The 21,038-nt window shown below is 38.8% G+C and overlaps 2 protein-coding genes across 5 annotated transcripts in view; one reads left to right on the top strand and one right to left on the bottom strand.

Moving 5' to 3' along the window:
* Nucleotides 1-21,038, bottom strand: part of LOC132861387 (aerolysin-like protein) — a 168,120-nt gene that overhangs the window by 97,326 nt on the left and 49,756 nt on the right. The window lies entirely within an intron of this gene.
* LOC132861393 (aerolysin-like protein) overlaps nucleotides 4,885-21,038 on the top strand; it is a 108,022-nt gene continuing 91,868 nt past the window's right edge. The window contains exon 1 of the mRNA XM_060892900.1: nucleotides 4,885-5,047. The gene's annotated coding sequence lies outside the window, so the exon portion shown is untranslated. The remainder of the gene's footprint in view (nucleotides 5,048-21,038) is intronic.

Here is a 21,038-nt window from a genome sequence, read left to right as displayed (position 1 = left end):
TTATCTTATCTTATCTTATCTTAACTTAACTTAACTTAACTTAAAATAGTACGGCTGTAACACAGAAACTTGGCACATTTTAACTGTTCAATAAAGCACACATGTACTGACTCGTTTATTCAAGCAACGACAATATATAATCCCATTTTATATATATATATATATATAATAAACTTATATAAACTTATGTTTCTAAGTTCTGAATGTACTGTATTAAATTGGTTCATGTATGCAAAGAGTCACTCTGTGTAAATAAAAAAAAGATTGGTTTCGATGCTTATTGATTCAGATTGTTCAGCTGAATCAGCTGATTTGTCTTGAATTTGATTCCATAGAGACATTTTCCATCTTGATGTGGCCAAAGTGAAAGGGAGGTGAAATGCTCTCAATCTCCCCAATTGTATCATTGGATGACAACTTATTTATAATTTTTATTGAGGCATGTTATATGTCCTGAGGCATGTTATTCCCAAATGCAACATCAGCTTGAACATCTGGTTTCAGACCCCAACTTTTCAAGCTTGCATAAAACTGTCCAAGATGCTACATTTCTTATCTCATTGTGCCACATGTTATCAGGTGATCGTGCCATGTAGTTATTAAATTAGCTTATAATATATGCAGTTTAATGTGTACCAATTTAAACATGGACATTATATATGACTCATCACTCCACTCAGAAAAATGTTTATCTATTAGCAGCACTGAAATGTCTTACAAAAGGACTTTTGATGAGATCACTGAAGTACTTGTCATTGAAGGGATGTGTTAGATTAGCAGTTAAGGTGTTGGACTACTGATCGGAAGGTTGTGAGTTTAAATCCCAGGTTCACCAATCTGCCACTTGGGCCCATGAGCAAGGCCCTTAACCCTCATTTGTATAAAATGAGGTTAAATGCCAGTCGCTCTGGATAAGGGCATCTACCAAATGCCAAATGCGTCTACCATCTGGCAAATAAAGTACTTAAAATATTTAAACTAATTGTTAAGAGTGTGTGGTGACCTCACCCCTCTGTGAGTAACTGGAAATTATCCAGTCACACACACACACACACACACACACACACACACACACACACACACACACACACACACACACACAGCTATTTTTGGTTTCACTCAGTTCCTTAAGACCACTTTGTTTCTTTAACAAGTTATTTTACTTCTCATAAACATCAGCTACTGCTTAACTGCTACTACTAAATTTCAAAAATCAGTATTCAGACATCAGAAGTAACAAATAAACAAGTTGTAATGTGATAAAGTGGAGTCCTACAGAGCTTAATGTCTCTTATGCCAAACCAATTTACTTTACCAGTACTAACACATTTTATTTATTAATGATTAATGCACTGACAAACCACACTGTAGTAGAAAATGATCAGAATTAAGCTTTAATAATATGAGTTAAACATTATCATATACAGTAACTATAATGCTGTAATACTATAATCTACATACACAGTTAATAACCTACATAATGTAATATAACAAATAAAGAGGGTTGTCCTGAGCCTTACACCACACTTCCAAGGAACAGGTGTGTGTGTGTGTGTCCACTCTGTTATTTGGAAATCAGATTTCACAAGCTTTTCACCGCTCAGTGATTAATTTCCTTAAACTATCAGAAAGCACATTGATGTGGTTTAATATTTAGTGAACATTCCTTTGTGTCACTAAACCTCGTGATGACATTTTAACACTGAATCATGTTTTCTGTAACAGATACAGTGGAATTTTTCTCCAACCTACAAAACTTCCTGTTTATAATAAAGCATCAAAAATCTACAATGTCTTCTCTACTGCATTAGATAGAAGCTCTATAGGCTTTAGATCGGGGTTTTGGGAATGTTCTATCAAAAAGCATCTGGTCTGCATTGGATCATTATCCTGCTTAAAAAAAATCATATTTCATCAATAAAACACAACCTGACCAACACCAATGTAGTAACAAAAAGATCCAGCCATCCAGCACTGTCTCTTTACAGGTATGTTAGTAGATTAATTAGTTCTGTGTTGTCTCATGTAGGTCGATGTCTTTATGTAGCACCAGGGTCCTGGGTAATGTCAATAAAATCTTAGGGTCTCCACTTCTGTGTTAATAAATAAATAAATAAATAAAAACAAGTCTGTTGATCCCAAAGTTAAATGTTAGTGATGGTGTAACATAGGGGTCTCAGACACAGAGTGAGGTTCCATACAGTAAGAGTTGACATGAGGAGAGGAAGCACAATGAACAAAATAGTATTGAGAGCAAACACACTTTAAACACCACGTATCAAAGACGGATAGAAAACATTTAAAGAGTCTGTGTTGTACTGGGTGGTGTCATAGTTATCAAGTACATGTCCTACAAGAACATCACTCCTGAAACACGAGAATACAAACTTTAGATATCCAGAAAAATCACCCAAACTGAAATTCACATTCACATGAGTCCTTCACAATGATCCAATGCAGACCAGATGCTTTTTGATAGAGCCTACAGAGCTTCTATGGAATACAATAGAAAAGACATTGTAGATTTTTGATGTTTTATCATAAACAGACTGAATATTTTTTGGTTTGGAGAAAAATTCCACCGTAACAGAAACCATGATTCCGTATTAAGATGTCATCAATAGGTTCAGTGACACAAATGAATGTTCACAAACGAATAAACCAGTTCATTATGCCTTCTCAGAGTTTAAAGAAATTAATCTCTGACAAAGACCTTTGTATGTTTAATTATTCAGTCACCTAAATCAGTAACTAAATAGTAAATCGTGCCATTGTGCATTTTAAGCTTTAAGAAAATAACGTCTGGGGGAAAAATCTTTATCTACAATTTATAATTGTATGTAATTTATCTACAACTACCAGCTTAGGCACACTGATAACTGTGCTTGTATGTATAAGTATGTAAGTATGGTATACGATCAGGTCAAGTTGAGAGGCTTTTAAATGTCATTGTGACCAAATACAATATCTGATGCAGTACACAGTGAAATGAAACGTTTGTCCAGGACCCTGGTGCTACATAAAGACACCAACCTACATGAGACAACACAGAACTAATTAATCTATCGATATAAAGAGACAGTGCAAACAGACAATATAATAAATTACAATACAGATATATAAAGACAGCACTGCCCAGTATACAGTCTGTTTGTTCTGCAAAAACAGTTGTAGCAGCATTTAAAAATGTAAAGATGTAGGAGTCTGATGGCAAACTCATCTATCAGGGTACTTTAAATTACACATATGAACATGGCTGGATCTTTTTGTTACTACATTGGTGTTGGTCAGGTTGTGTTTTATTGATGAAATGTGATTTTTTTTTTAAGCAGGATAATGATCCAATGCAGACCAGATGCTTTTTGATAGAACATTCCCAAAACCCTGATCTAAAGCCTATACAGCTTCTATCTAATGCAGTAGAGAAGACATTGTAGATTTTTGATGCTTTATTATAAACAGAATGAAAGTTTTGTGGTTTGGAGAAAAAATTAACTGTATCTGTTACAGAAACCATGATTCTGTGTTAAGATGTCATCACGAGGTTGAGTGACACAAAGGAACGTTCACTAAATATTAAACCATATTATTGTGCTTTCTGATAGTTTAAGGAAATTAATCACTGAGGGGTGAAAAGCTTTTGAAATCTCATTTCCAAATAACAGCATGGACACACACACACACACACACTAGTGTTAATTTCGTCACCTATTTTTAATTTAGTCTTTGTCTTAGTCTTGTGCCAAATGTCCTTGTTAGTTTTAGTCATATTTAGTCATTCACATATCTTTTTTGTTAGTCTTAGTTTTAGTCGACTAAAAGTCTCGTCATTTTAGTCTAGTTTTAGTCAAAAGAAAACTCAAGGTATCTTAGTCAAGTTTTAGTCGACTAAAAGTCTTTTAATTTTAGTCTAGTTTTAGTCAAACATTGTAGCTTGACCACATCTGGAATCTATTGTAAGAATAAATTCAACGAGGCCTCATTAAATGCAATAATATCAGGAACACAAGTGTTATAGTGGAAATAAATAACATAATGAAAAGCCTAAGATCAAAACTGTAGGTGTGTGTATATATATATATATATAAATTAATGCAACTTAATGCAAGTTATACATGGTATTGCACACACCATTATTGATGATATTTGGAGCAATATTACATGTAATTGTTAAACTTGATTCCCTTACATATACATTTGCTTTTAAGCCTAATTATTCATTTTGATTATGATGTGATTGTGACAGAGGTGCGGTAAGAGGTTTCAGGTTGGGGGTAAAGAGTTTTTTTCTGTCACCACTTTTGAATAAGAAACAATATCAAGGCTATAAAACTTGTCAAAACTCCGCGAATCACAAAAGTATCAGTGAGAAGTTGAGAACACTCGTTTAAACAGTGCATACACTCGAACTTGACCGCACATCACATTTTTTACTTTATTGATACTGCTTTATTAAGCCTGCCTAGACGGTGGACTTGCGCTCAGGAGTTATTTATTTATTTATTTATTTATTTGAGCAGCGTGTGTGAATTCTTCACGGACCTGTAACTTGAGCAACAGCGAAGCCGCGAACTCGTGCTGGATATTTTAAAGGCGTAACAGCTGATGAAAAAGCAGACAATTGTAGACGAAAATGAAGAGAGATTTTATCTTAGATTTTATTTTATACAAAACATTTTCGTCTCGTCTTTTTTCGTCAACAATAATGCATGTTAATTTAGTCTTAGTCAGCGTTTTTGGACAGTGGTGCAGTCTCGTCTTCGTCTCGTCTTAGTCATGAAAAAAAAAAGGTTGTTGACGAACATATTTCGTCTCGTCTCGTCTGACGAAATTAACACTAACACACACACACACACACACACACACACACACACACACACACACACACACACCTGTTCCTTGGAAGTGTGGTGTAAGGTCCAGGACCACCCTTTTTATCTGGTTTAAATACGAGAGCACGAAGCTTCTGTCTCATCCACAAACTTGCATCCTTCACAAGACGTCTTTTAAAGAAGGCATTTTTTGCTCCCTGCTTCATCAGTTCCTTGTAAGTGTGCAGTTTATTCTTGATGACATTATGTAGGTTATTAACTGTGTATGTAGATTACTGTGTATGTAGATTATAGTATTACAGCATTATAGTTACTGTATATGATAATGTTTAACTCATATTATGAAAACTTAATTCTGATCATTTTCTATTACAGTGTGGTTTGTCAGTGCATTAATCATTAATAAATAAAATGTGTTAGTACTGGTAAAGTAAATTGGTGTGGCATAAGAGACATTAAGCTCTGTAGGACTCCACTTTATCACATTACACCTTGTTTATTAGTTTATATTTTATACTGAATACTGATTTATGAAATTTCAGTATTAAATTCTCACAAGGCTTCCATAACTCAACTCTGTACATGATGATGTCAATAACATCTTAGGGTCTCAGAGTTCTGAATTATGCCAGTTAACATCCACTTCTGTGTTCTCCATGATGTGTTGGAGGTTGGAGTGGAAGATCTCGAGTGTCCTGTAAAGAGCCCTGAATCTGAGCCCTGAGTGATTCTTTTGGTTGATTTTTTCCCCCAATCTCTGTGCACTCAAAAGAAAACCTGGATGCAGTCAAATCATCAGCACAGAAAAGTAAACCCTGAACTCTCATCCTGGTCCAACGTGTTTTATGCAGCCGGACCAGACCGAGACTCGAGTAGACCGACTTTGATCCAAATCTTGCATCTGGTTTCTTTAAAAAAGGTCATTTAATAAACAGATTGTTTACACGGCTGTCTGTCTCAACATCCTTCACTTCTTTCAAAGCACAAAGCAAATCAAGTTTATTACAAATCAAATTTCCAAACCCACTTTAATTGAAACTGTGAAAGTCTTGTAGATAATTTAATTTCGAATTATATTTTATGTTTACTGTTTTATCTAAAGTTTGAGATGATTTTTAAAGACTTTTTATTTATTTATTTTATTTTTGTCAGTCATTTTATCTTATTTTTTTTTTCTAATTGCTTTTCCAGTGTATTATTGCTAAGCATTGAAATATTAAAACATTAAATATAATACAAAAATTTAAATATCTACAAGACTTTTACAGTTTCAATTAAAGTGGGTTTGGGAATTTGATTTGTAATAAAGTTCACACTACTATTGATTCTAAAACACTTTTATTTCTGTCAATTTAAAATATCATCCACCTTTTCACAAACAGTTCTTAAGAGAACACAGTGAAGAATTAAAAAAGTAAAAATGGTATTTCTCCATGTGTCTATCCTGTCAGTTACGGTTACTGTCATGAGGAGGTCATCATGTGAAACAAGTGAAAAAAGTGACAAATTGTGTTGTTGAGGTGAGGGTGTGTGTACTGTGTGTTTTTTTGTGATTGTACTTACTGTTTACATTTACATTTACAGCATTTGGCAGACGCCCTTATCCAGAGCGACGTACATAAGTGCTTAAATCTCTAACATTGAATACATTAATGCTGGCTCACTAAGTTACATACTTAAGATACCATGAGTTTAAAACATTTGTTCAAAGTTACAATGAAATTGTAAGTGTCAAAGGTGTTTTTTTTTTTTTTGTTTTTTTGTTTTTTTAATATGCAAAAGATAAGGAAAGAAGTGCTAGTTGAAGTGTTTCCTGAATAAGTATGTTTACATACTTAATACTACACATATTAATTAAAATATAATGTTTCTAAAAAGTGCTTAAAATGAATTCACACACGTCTTCTCCTTTACCTCACTCTCCCTCCAGAACTAGTGGAAAGAAAGCTGTCAAAAGTGAAAGGCTACAGTAGTTGCACCAATGATGTTACTATGAGCAAGCAGTAGCTAAGAACTGTTTAGTCGTAGTGCTCAGGAAGAATCTAGAATAATACATAATTATGGAAAAAACAAGTCAGAAGCTTAGTTTCAATTAAGACTCATTTTCATTCATTCATTCATCTTCTACCGCTTATCCGAACTACCTCGGGTCACGGGGAGCCTGTGCCTATCTCAGGCGTCATTGGGCATCAAGGCAGGATACACCCTGGACGGAGTGCCAACCCATCGCAGGGCACACACACACTCTCATTCACTCACGCAATCACGCACTAGGGACAATTTTCCAGAGATGCCAATCAACCTACCATGCATGTCTTTGGACCGGGGGAGGAAACCGGAGTACCCGGAGGAAACCCCCGAGGCACGGGGAGAACATGCAAACTCCACACACACAAGGTGGAGGCGGGAATCGAACCCCGACCCTGGAGGTGTGAGGCGAACGTGCTAACCACTAAGCCACCGTGCCCCCCCTAAGACTCATTTTATTGATGTAAATTATAACAGATTCTAATCTTCTGAAGATGTTTTGTTTGAAGAAGAAATTGTTACACAAAGCTACAGTCAAACTAAATTTAAATGTTTTATTTATTACTCAAAAATTGGCACCGCGGAATCCTCGCCTTTGTTTCGGCTTTGTATTGTGTTTGTGTGCTCTGTCTTGCTTTTTAACCTGATAAAATAAAAAAGAATTATAAGATAAAGCAGCATGGCTAAGAAGAGTTTTGGTTAAGATTAAATAAAGGGAAACATCAGCTACTGATGCTTTCATAATATGAGTTAAACATTATCATATACAGTAACTATAATGCTGTAATACTATAATCTACATACACAGTTAATAACCTACATAATGTAATCAAGAATAAACTGCACACTTATCACACACCTCTATGTAACAGGTGTGTGTGTGTGTGTGTGTGTGTGTGTGTGTGTGTGTGTGTGTGTGTGTGTGTGCGTTGGTGCGGCCGGATTATGAGGACAAATGACCTGAATACGTACCGGCATTATGAGGACACACCGTAATAATGAGGACAGTGCCGATGTCCTCATAATTCGAGCAGTGTAGCATGACTCATGAGGGTTTGCTGAACCTCCTCCCGCGTTTTCTTTAGAAGTCCTCATAACTCGGTTGTACCAGTTTTTGAGTGTGTCCAGTGTATGTTCCGAGTGTATAATTTCCCGCCAACGTAAATTTCAGCTCATTAAAATTTCAGCCAATCAGTTCATGTCGTGGTGTGAAATCCTCGTCAGCGATTGGCTGCGGTTAATGTCCGTCAAAGTCAGCGCTGCGTGGGCGTGGTGCGGAATCCTCGTCAGCGATTGGCTGCGGTTAATGTCCGTCAAAGTCAGCGCTGCGTGGGCGTGGTGCGGAATCCTCGTCAGCGATTGCCTACATTGAATGTCCGTCAAAGTCTGTGCAAATCACCTGCAGACGCGACGTGTGGTGGAGAAATTAATTCTAATTAAGTTAATTAGCTGAATTCCAGTGAACTTCACCACTGAAGTGTCACGTGTTCATGTTAAAGGTAAGTAATTGTTTATTTACTCTGTATTTATAGTTCTGTGCAATGATTGACTCGGATGGTGTTGTAAACTAACTTTAATTTGTCTGCGGATGTCGGCTACACAAGCTAATTAGCAATTAGCACATAAAACTGCGTCTGAGCTTTAATTGGTTGTTAGGTGCAACATGCGAAAAAATACAATAATTTTGTATTATTTAATTAGTTTTTTGTACAAATGAAATTCACCAGTTGTTTATAGAAATAATAAAGTGTCCATGAAGAATATTCTTGTTGTCACGAATGCTTGAGTGAATTAATTTACAGCAACAGTTTATTTGAAATTTATAAGTAATTTTAATGCAAAATTTATCATTCTTTACTATGTTATCATGATAGTTTTTCAGAGTTGAGTGAGTGAATTTATAGTATTCATTTAAAGTGTGTATATATATATATATATATATATATATATATATATATATATATATATATATATATATAATTAGTGTGAGACATAAAATGAGTTACATTTGTATTATTTACTATATTTTACATTGTAAATTGTATATTTAGAGAAACAGACCTCAACAGTCTGACAATAATGTACTGATATAACATATGATACTGAAATACTGATATAACCATGATCATCTTGCTTGAATACCGTTATTACCTGAAATATGGACATTAATTTGACATAACATCTGATAACAACTTTACTTTAATCGTAAAGTAGCATAATTTTTTCTGTAAAATGTCTTTGAAATGATATGTATGGAAAGTGCTATACAAATAAACATTAAATGAATGAATAACTAGAAGTTATAAAGGCCACATACTGGATTTTTTTCAGTCAGAATGGTAAGAAAAAAGAGAGTGAAACCTGATCAGGATGCAAAAGAAACAATCATATCAGGCAAAGACAAAGCCTTCATTGAGGGACGAGAAATTGACACATTTAAAGGTAAGTTGTGTGTCACAAATAGTACTTTGACATTCACACATCTTACCCCAGGATGAGCCACATATTTTGCATACATGTTGTCATATTTAATTTATAGTTTACAGAGAATAGTGTAACCAAAACCATAGGGTTGAAATAATGGTGAATGCTTGACTGTTTTTCAATTCCCTGTTTTTTTTATCCTCATTTACTGCACCTCATAACTATCCTTTCTTTTACAGGATTTGAAAGAATAAGTTGGTTAATTGTATAACAAATGGGTAAACTTGATATTTTTTTCCATTGTTAGGGAGGGGTGTGTTTGCTCTGGAACATATTGAACCATCCACTTTTGTAGTTGAATACCGTGGGATTCTCTCTCAAAGTAAACATGTTAAAGATTTTCAAAGCAACTACTTGTTTGACTTTACATGGAATGGAACATCTTATTGGTAAGTTGGCTGTTGTTTGGGTTCTATTTTTAATTTTTTTTGTTTCTATTTAAATTATTTTTTTTATATATAAAATATATATTGTTTTTATCTTTTGTTTGCTGCACAATTTTTCTCTCAGCGTTGATGCTTCCAAAGAGGACGGAACACTTGGACGACTGGTGAATGATGATCACAGAAATCCAAACTGTAAAGTAGAGACAATAATTGTAAATGGAACACCACACCTGTGCCTGTTTAGTATTAGGGATATCTTTCCAGGTGAGGAGGTAACTTACAACTATGGGGATTCTTCTTGGCCATGGCGTTCAAGGGTGAGTATGTGCGCTTTAACATAACTTTTAATTTAAATAATCCATGTTGTAGTGTGTTATGCATTAAATTTATTTCTTCAGTTTTTAGTGAAGCACATAACTCCATGTATGCTGTGTGCACTACAAAGCTGTTAATAGCAGTAGATATTTACACTGTGGTTATTATTGTGAATGCTAAAATGAGTTGTGTTGACTACTTGGCTAATATTATTCTCACTGTTGTACCTCTCTTTCTCATGTTTACAGGAATTATGTGACGAGACATCGGTGGAATTGAGCAAATGCAGTGTGCAAACATCCACACCAGAGAAAGAGAATGTAAGTCAGCATATTTTCCTTCTTGACCCTGACTGTGTTGGATGTGGGAGGGTTGAACATCATACTAGACTGTTTTACCTGGACTGCTGTTTTAAAGACGTTGTTGTGACGACTCGCACTTTGAGTAAAATTATACCTCTCTCTGTTCATTCATTTCCATCACTTGTGTGTCGGGGGATGGGCGTGACACTGACATGAAATGTAAGGACAGTTTACACTATGAGGACCGTTATACATTATACACTTGATGAAAACCTGCCGGGTTGGTTGTGGCGACTTTTTAGGCTTCGTTTACACCTGGTATTAAGATGTGTTTTGTCAGTCTTATCAGCAGTGGATAAAGCTAAATACAGGTGTAAACAAGGTCTAAAATGCTTCCACTTTCAACCACTTCCAGAGGTCGTGGAAAACGCATTCGATTGTATTGTATTTCAAAGTGTAAACACTCATGCAGTCGAATGCATTCCAACAGCCACTAAAGACCAGCTACTCTCTGCCTATTGACTCAACACGTGATCCTAATGGGACGTCTTGAGAGAACATGCACCAATGCAAGATACTCATACTTTGCTGCATAGTACTAAAACATACAGATTGCAATACAAATCGTAGTTGCTATCCATGTCCTTTTCAGTCGCTTGCTTTTCTCTAACCCTAGCCTGCTTGTGAACAGCCATGTAACGATGGTTAATTCATTAATTCATCACACTAAGCATCTTGTGCATCACACTGAGCACTAGAATTAGTTGTGTTGACTACTTGGCTAACATTATTCTCACTGTTGTACCTCTCTTTCTCACGTTTACAGGAATTATGTGACGAGACATCGGTGGAATTGAGCAAATGCAGTGTGCAAACATCCACACCAGAGAAAGAGAACGTAAGTCAGCATATTTTCCTTCTTGACCCTGACTGTGTTGGATGTGGGAGGGTTGAACATCATACTAGACTGTTTTACCTGGACTGCTGTTTTAAAGACGTTGTTGTGACGACTCGCACTTTGAGTAAAATTATACCTCTCTCTGTTCATTCACTCCCATAACTTGTGTGTCGGGGGATGGGCGTGACGCTGACATGAAATGTAAGGACAGTTTACACTATGAGGACCGTCATATTTTACACACTTGATGAAAACCTGCCGGGTTGGTTGTGGCGGCTTTTTAGGCTTCGTTTACACCTGGTATTAAGATGTGTTTTGTCAGTCTTATCAGCAGTGGATAAAGCTAAATACAGGTGTAAACAAGGTCTAAAATGCTTTGAGCCTGTCCACTTTCAACCACTTCCAGAGGTAGTGGAAAACGCATTCGATTGGATTGTATTTCAAAGTGTAAACACTCATGCATTCCAACAGCCACTAAAGACCAGCTACTCTCTGCCTATTGACCCAACACGTGATCCTAATGGGACGTCTTGAGAGAACGTGTACCAATGCAAGATACACGTACTTTGCTGCATAGTACTAAAACAACATCTTCTTCTTCTTCGTTCGGCTTTTCCCTTCAGGGGTCGCCACAGCGAATCATCTCTCTCCACCTATCCCTATCTTCTGCATCCTCAACACTTGCACCCACTAGCTTCAAATCCTCATTAATTACATCCATATACCTCCTCTTTGGCCTTCCTCTTTGCCTCCTGCCTGGCAGCTCCATGTCCAACATTCTCCTACCAATATACTCACTCTCCCTCCTCTGAACATGTCCAAACCATCTTAATCTTGCCTCCCTAACTTTGTCCCCCAAACGTCCAACATGGGCTGTCCCTCTGATGTACTCATTCCTAATCCTGTCCAATCTTGTCACTCCCAAAGAGAACCTCAACATCTTCAGCTCGGCTACCTCTAGCTCCGACTCCTGTCTCTTCCTCAGTGACACTGTCTCTAAACCATACAGCATGGCCGGTCTCACCACTGTCCTGTACACCTTCCCCTTGATTCTTGCTGACACTTTCCTATCACACAGAACTCCTGACACCTTTCTCCACCCACTCCAACCTGCCTGCACTCGCTTCTTTACTTCTTTCCCACTCTCTCCATTACTCTGGACTGTTGACCCCAAGTACTTAAACTCCTGTACCTTCTTCACCTCTTCACCCTGTAACCTTACTGTTCCACTTCCCTCCCTTTCATTCACACACATGTACTCAGTCTTACTACGACTGACTTTCATTCCTCTTCTCTCCAGCGCAAACCTCCACCTCTCCAGGTTTTCCTCCACCTGCTCCCTGCTCTCACTACAGATCACAATGTCATCTGCAAACATCATCGTCCAAAGAGACTCCTGTCTGACCTCCTCTGACAACTGGTCCATCACTATAGCAAACAGGAAGGGGCTCAGAGCCGATCCCTGATGCAGTCCCACCTCCACTGTGAACTCCTCTGTCTGACCTACAGCACACCTCACCACTGTCCTGCTCCTCTCATACATGTCCTGCACCACTCTGACATACTTCTCTGCTACTCCTGACTTCCTCATACAGTACCACAGCTCTTCTCTTGGCACCCTGTCATACGCTTTCTCTAAGTCTACAAACACACAGTGCAACTCCCTCTGACCATCCCTATACTTCTCCATCAACATTCTCAGAGCAAAAATTGCATCTGTTGTGCTCTTTCTGGGCATGAAGCCATACTGCTCACAAATTTCCACCACCTTCCTTAACCTAGCTTCCACTACTCTTTCCCACAGCTTCATTGTATGGCTCATCAACTTTATCCCCCTATAGTTGCTGCAACTCTGCACGTCACCCTTATTCTTAAAGATCGGCATTAACACACTCCTTCTCCATTCCTCAGGCATCCTCTCACTTTCTAAAACCCTGTTGAACAAACTAGTTAAAAATTCCACTGCTGCCTCTGGCTAATCTCTTCCTCTGGATACTATCCTGAACTTCCTCGTTCCACCAGCAAGTCTCCTTATCTTCTTTCCTCCTTCCAGATGATACACCCAGCACCTTTCTCCCTGTCTCCCTGATCACTTCTGCTGTAGTTTCCCAGTCATCTGGCAGCACTACCTGACCACCCAGAGCCTGCCTCAACTTCTGTCTAAATTCCTCACAACATTCCTCCTTTTTCAGCTTCCACCACTTAGTTTTCTTCTCTATCTTTGACATCTTCCTCAAATCATCCTAGAGTCATCCTACACACCACCATCCTATGCTGTCTGGCTACACTCTCTCCCACTACCACTTTACAGTCACTAATCTCTTTCAGATTGCCTCTTCTACAAAGGATGTAGTCTACCTGTGTTCTCCTATCTCCACTCTTGTAAGTCACTTTATGTTCCTCCCTCTTCTGAAAATAAGTGTTAACCACAGCCATGTCCATCCTCTTAGCAAAGTCTACTACCATCTGTCCTTCAAGGTTCCTTTCCTTAACTCCAAACTTGCCCATCACCTCCTCATCACCTGTGTTCCCCTCACCAACATGTCCATTAAAATCCGCTCCTATCACCACTCTCTCACCCTTGGGAATACTCTCCATCACGTCATCGAATTCACACCAGAATCTCTCTTTCTCCTCTAACTTACAACCTACCTGCGGGGCATAACCACTAACAACAACTTCAGACTCATCACCCTGTCTGACACTCTCTTCACCTCCAGAACATTCCTCACAAACTCCTCCTTCAGGACCACACCTACCCCATTTCTCTTACTATCCACACCATAATAAAACAGCTTGAATCCTGCTCCTATACTACGAGCCTTGCTACCCTTCCACTTGGTCTCCTGTACACACAGTATATCCACCTTGTAGCCTTGCTACATTATTAAGGCCCACAAAAACAACATATTATGCATACTTGCTTTTTGGTTGAATAGAGGCACGGTTTTGTTAATGTATATATGAGTTTATTTGTGTTTCAGGCCTTAATTTAAGTTCATTGTTTGTTTTGAGCTGGTTTTGAGTTTGTATGCCTTATATCAACTATCAGTTATTTATGTTGTTAATTTTGGGGACTTTTAGGTTGAAATCCTATTAGTGGTGATTGAAGGGACTTTTATTTTGGAGTACACCTGAGAGGAAGGAAGGCCTAGAGAATAAGGTAGGCTAATGGTGGAAGTTGTGCAGGCTGAATGGAGCCTGCACAACTTTTTCAGGAGAATGTTTTGAGGTTTTTGGATCCCCTTTGTCCAGGCAAAGGTCTCCAGTTGAAACGCGGGTGGATTTTTGACTGCTAAGTTTCAAGAGACAATTGGATTACTTTTTTCTTTTTCTTCAACCTAGGGATTTATCTATTTTCTGGGATTATTCACTTTTCTACCATGGACTGAGAGAGGCCTAACTAAGGACTACCAAAAGACAGTCAGATAAGTGATGAACAGTTGGTGTTTGTATTTTCTGTCCTAATATATGCATTTGTATTTAATCCAGGTGTGTGTAATTTTGTCGTGTCCTTTTTTGGCCTATTAACCCAAGTTTTTCTATTTTAACACAGTATTTGAGTGCCTGAATTTTAGTGTAACTGAAGGTCCAAAGTTCCGCTGAGACCGACTTGTTACAACCTTCCTTCTCTCCATCATATCAGCCAGCTCTCTACCTTTCCCTGTCATAGTACCAACATTCAGAGTTCCTATTCTCAGTCCTACACTCTTACCTTTCCTCTTCTCTCTCTGTCTGTGCACTCTCCTCCCTCCTCTACTTCTTCGACCAACAGTAGCCCAATTTCCACCGGTGCCCTGTAGGTCAACGGCGCCGATGGCGGTCGTTGTTAACCTGGGCCTCGACTGATCCGGTATGAAATTCGTACTGACAATTCGCATGGTTAGATTTGGCAATGTTTTACGCCGGATGCCCTTCCTGATGCAACCCTATCTATTTATCCGGGCTTGGGACCGGCACAGAAGTCACTGGACTGTGACCCCCATGGCTAGATTGTGTGTCCACGCTATTAGTTGGAAATCAGATTTCACAAGCTTTTCACCCCTCAGTGGTTAATTGGTTCCTTAAACTGTCAGAAAGCACAATAATGTAGTTTATTATTTAGTGAACCTTCCTTTGTTTCACTCAACCTTGTGATGGCATTTTAACACGGATTCATGGTTTGTGTAACAGATACCGTGGAATTTTTCTCCAAGCCACAAAACATTTAGTCTGTTTATAATAAGTATCAGAAATCTACAATGTCTTCTCTGTTGCATCCAATGGAAGCTCTATAGCATAGGTCACTAACAGGTGGACCGCGGTCCGGGTCTGGACCCAGAAGCTGTCCAATCCGGACCCGGACCTAAAGCCAAAGCAAAAGGTTATGATTTAAAACTTGACGGGGCACTTCTATTTTAACCGGCGCAGCTTTTGCAATCTTTACGGTAGTGGTAGTAGAAACGCACAGACCAATTGCATGCGAGTTAAGCCATCCCACGTGATACCACTCAGCCAATCAAGTCTGTACATTACTGAAGTAAACTCTGTGACTCAACAGCGCAAGACAGATGAGAGAGAATTTGAGTAAAGTTACACTTAAAAGAAAGATAGCGATACATGTAGAAAACAAACGGAGAGAAACAGACGAGTGAGACGGAGAAAGGGAGAGAAACAGACGAGTGAGATGGAGAAAGGGAGAGAAACAGGTGAGTGAGACAGAGAAAGGGAGAATAAAGAACAAATGGCTCTCTCAGAAAAAGAAAAGTGGACAGCGAAAAGAGCATTTAATCCAGAATGGACAGATTCATTTCTGTTCATACTTCCTGTTTCATTCTGTTCTGTTTTATCAAACTATACAGAATGGACGATTAAAGCAGTATCATTGCTTACTTTATTTATCACATGTGCATAACAGCATTACAAGTGCCAGAACCTAGTTCTGTCTGTAAGTCACTCACTTCCGTTCGTGCATCACTCAAATCTGTCACCTTGGGAACAGGACTGGAAAACTAACAATCCACTTGTTACAAGTGTTTCCCACAATGTGAAACGCCATTATGAGACAAAACATAAAGGTTTTGAACAAACATATCCACTCAAATCTGAAGACAGAGTGCGAGGCAGTTTTCTCTACAATGAACATAATCAAAACTAAATATGGTTCCAGGGTCACTAATGAGCACCTCCACCTGTGTATGAGAGCGCCCCTGACTCCATTCAAGCCCAGGTTTAACATCCTGCCAAGCCAAGTTAGAGCTCAGTTCTCTCACTGAGATATAAAAGGGAAAGTTAAGCACTTTATTTAAACATACACAATTCTCACATTTTATTTATTTTCTCTTACTATGAAATGTAGCCCTACTTTTATTTATGTAATGAGAGAACGTTATACATATCTACAATCATATATATGTTCAGTTCTATGTTACATGACAATAAATATTGTCAAAAAGTTTTTGAACTGTACTTGATGGAGATATTGAATCAGGTATCAATTGCTTGCAGATGTTGATACAACTACTAGGCTACTTAAATATACATCACACTAACTAGTTAGACATTATGATCTTCCGGACCTTTGCTTCAAGAAATGTTCTCTTACTGGACGTCTTTAAATTTTAGTTGAATACCTCTGCTCTATAGGCTTTAGATCAGGGCTCTGGAAATGTTCAATCAAAAAGAATTTTAAGTTGCCTTCAAACCATCAAAAGTACAGTATACAGTATGTACAGTATGTCCCCAAAGTGTTCCAGCAAAACAAGGTAAACTGTTGTCTATAATATGTAGGATTACATTTCACAGTAACTAAGAGGCTTATACCTGTTCCTGCATCTCAATGCTCCTGGGTACAAAGCCAGTACCATGAAGATCTCCCTGATGTGTTGGAGGTTGGAGTGGAAGATCTCGAGTGTCCTGTAAATAGCACTGAATATGAATGGGTGATTCTTTTGGTTGATTTTTCCCCCAATCTCTGTGCACTCAAAAGCTGGATGCAGTCAAATCATCAGCACAGAAATGTAAACCCTGAGCTCTCATCCTGATCCAAAGTGATTTATGCAGCCGGACCATACTGCCCTTCGGGTGGACCGACTTTGATCCAGAGCTTGCATCTGGTTTCTTTTAAAAGGTCGTTCAATAACAGATTGTTTACACGGCTGTTTGTCTCAACATCCTTAACTTCTTTTCAAGCACAAAGCAAATCATTTTGTTTTTGAATCAAATATTTTTAATAAACTGGATTAATTTCTTTGACAGCATTAGCAAGAACTTCCCCCTTTATAATGAAATCAAACCCATTTTAGCAGGTTATATATTTCCATTGAGATTATATCATTCTTTAGTAATAGAAGATATTAAATGAACAGACAACAGAGTGGGGATGATGATGGTAACACATGGCACATAGAGGAACATATTAAAGAAATCTATATGAGCTGCTTAATACACCGCAATCAACTTGGTGTGTTGCCAAATCGATAAAACAAACGAGAAATGAATGGGATATTTACATATATAGGGTTAAAAAATGGATTTATCACATGAAACTACGTAACGCTGTAAAGCTGTAATTCTTAAGGAATAAAACAATCACTGATGGAAAAATACTCATCTATGAATCTAGTCTTTTCACCTTCAGTTTGATTTTCCTATAACAGCACATCATTATAATAAACAGACATTTTAACAATATTTTATACTTAAATTTGATGTTAGTTCTTACACTGTAGCAGCTATAAATGGTCATCCCTTAACCTGACTTTCTTCTTCTGAATTTGTATGTTTCATATCATGAAAACCTAAATATTGTTGAATTTAGCAAAAAGTAATAAAAACAATACAGGATAATAAAATATAGCAAATGAAGGCATATTGTTAAGATTATGTGATCACCTGATCTATAACACCCAAATCTGAGTAACTGGAAATGACCTTTGTATGCTCAATTATTCAGTCACCTCCAGACAACAAGGTTTCCATTCACACAGTTCCTTAAAACCAACCTTTCCTGTTACACTGCTAATACCTAGACTTTTGTTACTTGTATATTTAGCAATAATCTTTGTTATTTTGTTCTAAGCACCTTTATGAAAATGAAATTGAATTAAAGACTTCTGGAGAAAATTTCTTTTGTCAAAGGCAAATTGTTTGGTGACACAAAGGAAACACGCAATGAGGATTTCGCACGACAGAAAATGTTCAGAATCGAGCTTTCATAACATGAGTTAAAGAAACCTTAAAATAAAGTATTAACACATACAGTAATTATAAAGCTATAATACTCTAATCTACATACACAGTTAATAATCTACATTGTCAGGGGCGCGGGGGTAAAAACGGACCCAAATGCAGGACAGCGAAACAAAAACAGGGATTTAATAACTAAAATACACAAAACAGCACAACGAACACAGCAGACAAAGACAACAGCAAATGACAACAGGTGATTCCGCGCCGCACAATGCAACGCGGCTCAACTAAATAATACAAATAATCAATAAACATGAGGGACAGGTGTGCAGAGGCAGGGAGGAAAAGACACGTGAACACGAAACATAAACAAAAGGCACATGGCCAAAGTCCAGGCAAAGGCTCAAGGCGCGGCTCCCGACGCGCCAATCCATCCCGACAGTCCCGATGGGTCCGGGAGGGGGGAGCAAGGCACACGGCGAGGCAGGTGGGGGGAGCAAGGCACACGGCGAGGCAGGTGGGGGGAGCAAGGCACACGGCGAGGCAGGTGGGGGGAGCAAGGCACACGGCGAGGCAGGTGGGGGAAGCAAGGCACACGGCGGCACAGCTGAACAGGAGGGCCGAGCGACGTCCACAGCCGAACAGGAGGGCCGAGCGATGTCCACAGCCGAACAGGAGGGCCGAGCGACGTCCACAGCCGAACATGAGAGCCGAGCGACGTCCACAGCTGAACAGGAGGGCCGAGCACAACCCCCGACGCACCACGGTCAAACCCACCTCTCAGAACCAGGAAAAGGGGAGGAGGGGAGGGCGGGGGGAAAAAACAAAACCTCCACAGAACAGAAAAAAACCCCCAGAAAAAATCCAAGGGCAAAACACGGGCCTGCAACACCCCCCGCGGACAGGAAGTGGGACGACGTCCTCCACGGAAACTGGATGTGAAGCGACGCCCCCCACCGGACAGGTGCGGGGCGATGTCACAGGACACCGAAAAAAAAACAAAACAAAACTCGGGTCGGCGACATGGCCCGCAACCAGGAAGTGAGGCGGCGCCCCCCGCGGAGAAACCGGAAGCAGAGCGGCGTCCCTCACCGGAAAAATGCGGACCGATGTCACCAAACCAAAAAGTCCAGGGGAAAAAATCCAATAAGAAAAAAAAAAAAATGCTCCCAATATCGGCCGGTCCAAGCTGCAGCTGTCCTGCTGGGTCCTGGTCTGGCGGAATCCATCTGTCAGGGGCGCGGGGGTTAAAACGGACCCAAATGTAGGACAGCTAAATAAAAACAGGGATTTAATAACTAAAATACACAAAACAGCACAACGAACACAGCAGACAAAGACAACAGCAAATGACAACAGGTGATTCCGCGCCGCACAATGCAACGCGGCTCAACCAAATAATACAAATAATCAAAAAAACATGAGGGACAGGTGTGCAGAGGCAGGGAGGAAAAGACAAGGGCGGGGCAGACACGTGAACACGAAACATAAACAAAAGGCACATGGCCAAAGTCCAGGCAAAGTCCTGACATACATAATGTAATCAAGAATATACAGCACAGGTTAATTACCTTAAAATGTCAGAACATCTAAGAAACCACAATAAAGTGATTTATTATTTAATCCACATTTCTTTGTCTCACAGTAACTTTTGATATCACCTTGGAAGGGAATCATAGATTCTATAACTGTTATGATTTCTTCTCCATTGCATCCCATGAAAGCTCTACAGACTTTAGATAAGGGCTCTTGGAATGTTCTTCCAAAATGCGTCTGGTCTGCATTGGATGTAGTAATAAATAGCTTCTGGAGCGAAATGTTCTGCCTTTTGACCGAGACCGAGCTTTCTGGCACTGGGCAGAACATTTCTCTCTTTGTTACTACATCCTACTGAATCCTATTGAACATCTCTGGAAAAAGCTGAAACGTGATCTGATCATCTGATCAACAGACATGGTTGTTAATAACCAAAGAAGAGGGTGTTAACTGGCATAATTCAGAACTCTGAATTTTATTTTATTTTATTTATTTTATTAAATTTCAAAAATCAGTATTCAGACATCAGAAGTAACTATAATGCTGTAATACTATAATCTACATACACAGTAATCTACATACACAGTTAATAACCTACATAATGTAATCAAGAATAAACTGCACACTTACAAGGAACCTTATCCCACACCTCTATGTAACAGGCGTGTGTGTGGGTTGGGTTGGGTTGGGTTGGGTTGGGGGGGGGGGGGCGGGCGGGGCTCACGCTGTTAGCAGGAATTGCCTAGGGGTTAATACCATTAAACTGTCAGAACACTCAAGAATTAACAAAACAGAACATGAACAAACACTTTTGATGACACCTTGGCATGGAATCATGGTTTCTGTAATAGTTACAGTGGATTGTTTCTCCAACCGAAAAAACTTTGTCTGTGTATTATAGAACATCAAAAATCTGTCTTGTCAATGTCTTCTCTATTGCACTCAATAGAAGCTCTATAGGCTTTAGATCACACAAAAAACTTAGATACAAGTTTTATTTTCCAATGTAACAGTTTGTCAGGTTATTATAATTTACTTATGTTCCATTTAATCTTACCAGGCGATGTTACACGATTTCTTGTAAGTG

The sequence above is a fragment of the Tachysurus vachellii genome, chromosome 18 (assembly GCF_030014155.1).
Source record: "Tachysurus vachellii isolate PV-2020 chromosome 18, HZAU_Pvac_v1, whole genome shotgun sequence".
Taxonomy (NCBI): domain Eukaryota; kingdom Metazoa; phylum Chordata; class Actinopteri; order Siluriformes; family Bagridae; genus Tachysurus; species Tachysurus vachellii.
The sequence above is the reverse complement of the archived record's forward strand: the minus strand, read 5'-3'. Positions and strand labels throughout refer to the sequence as shown.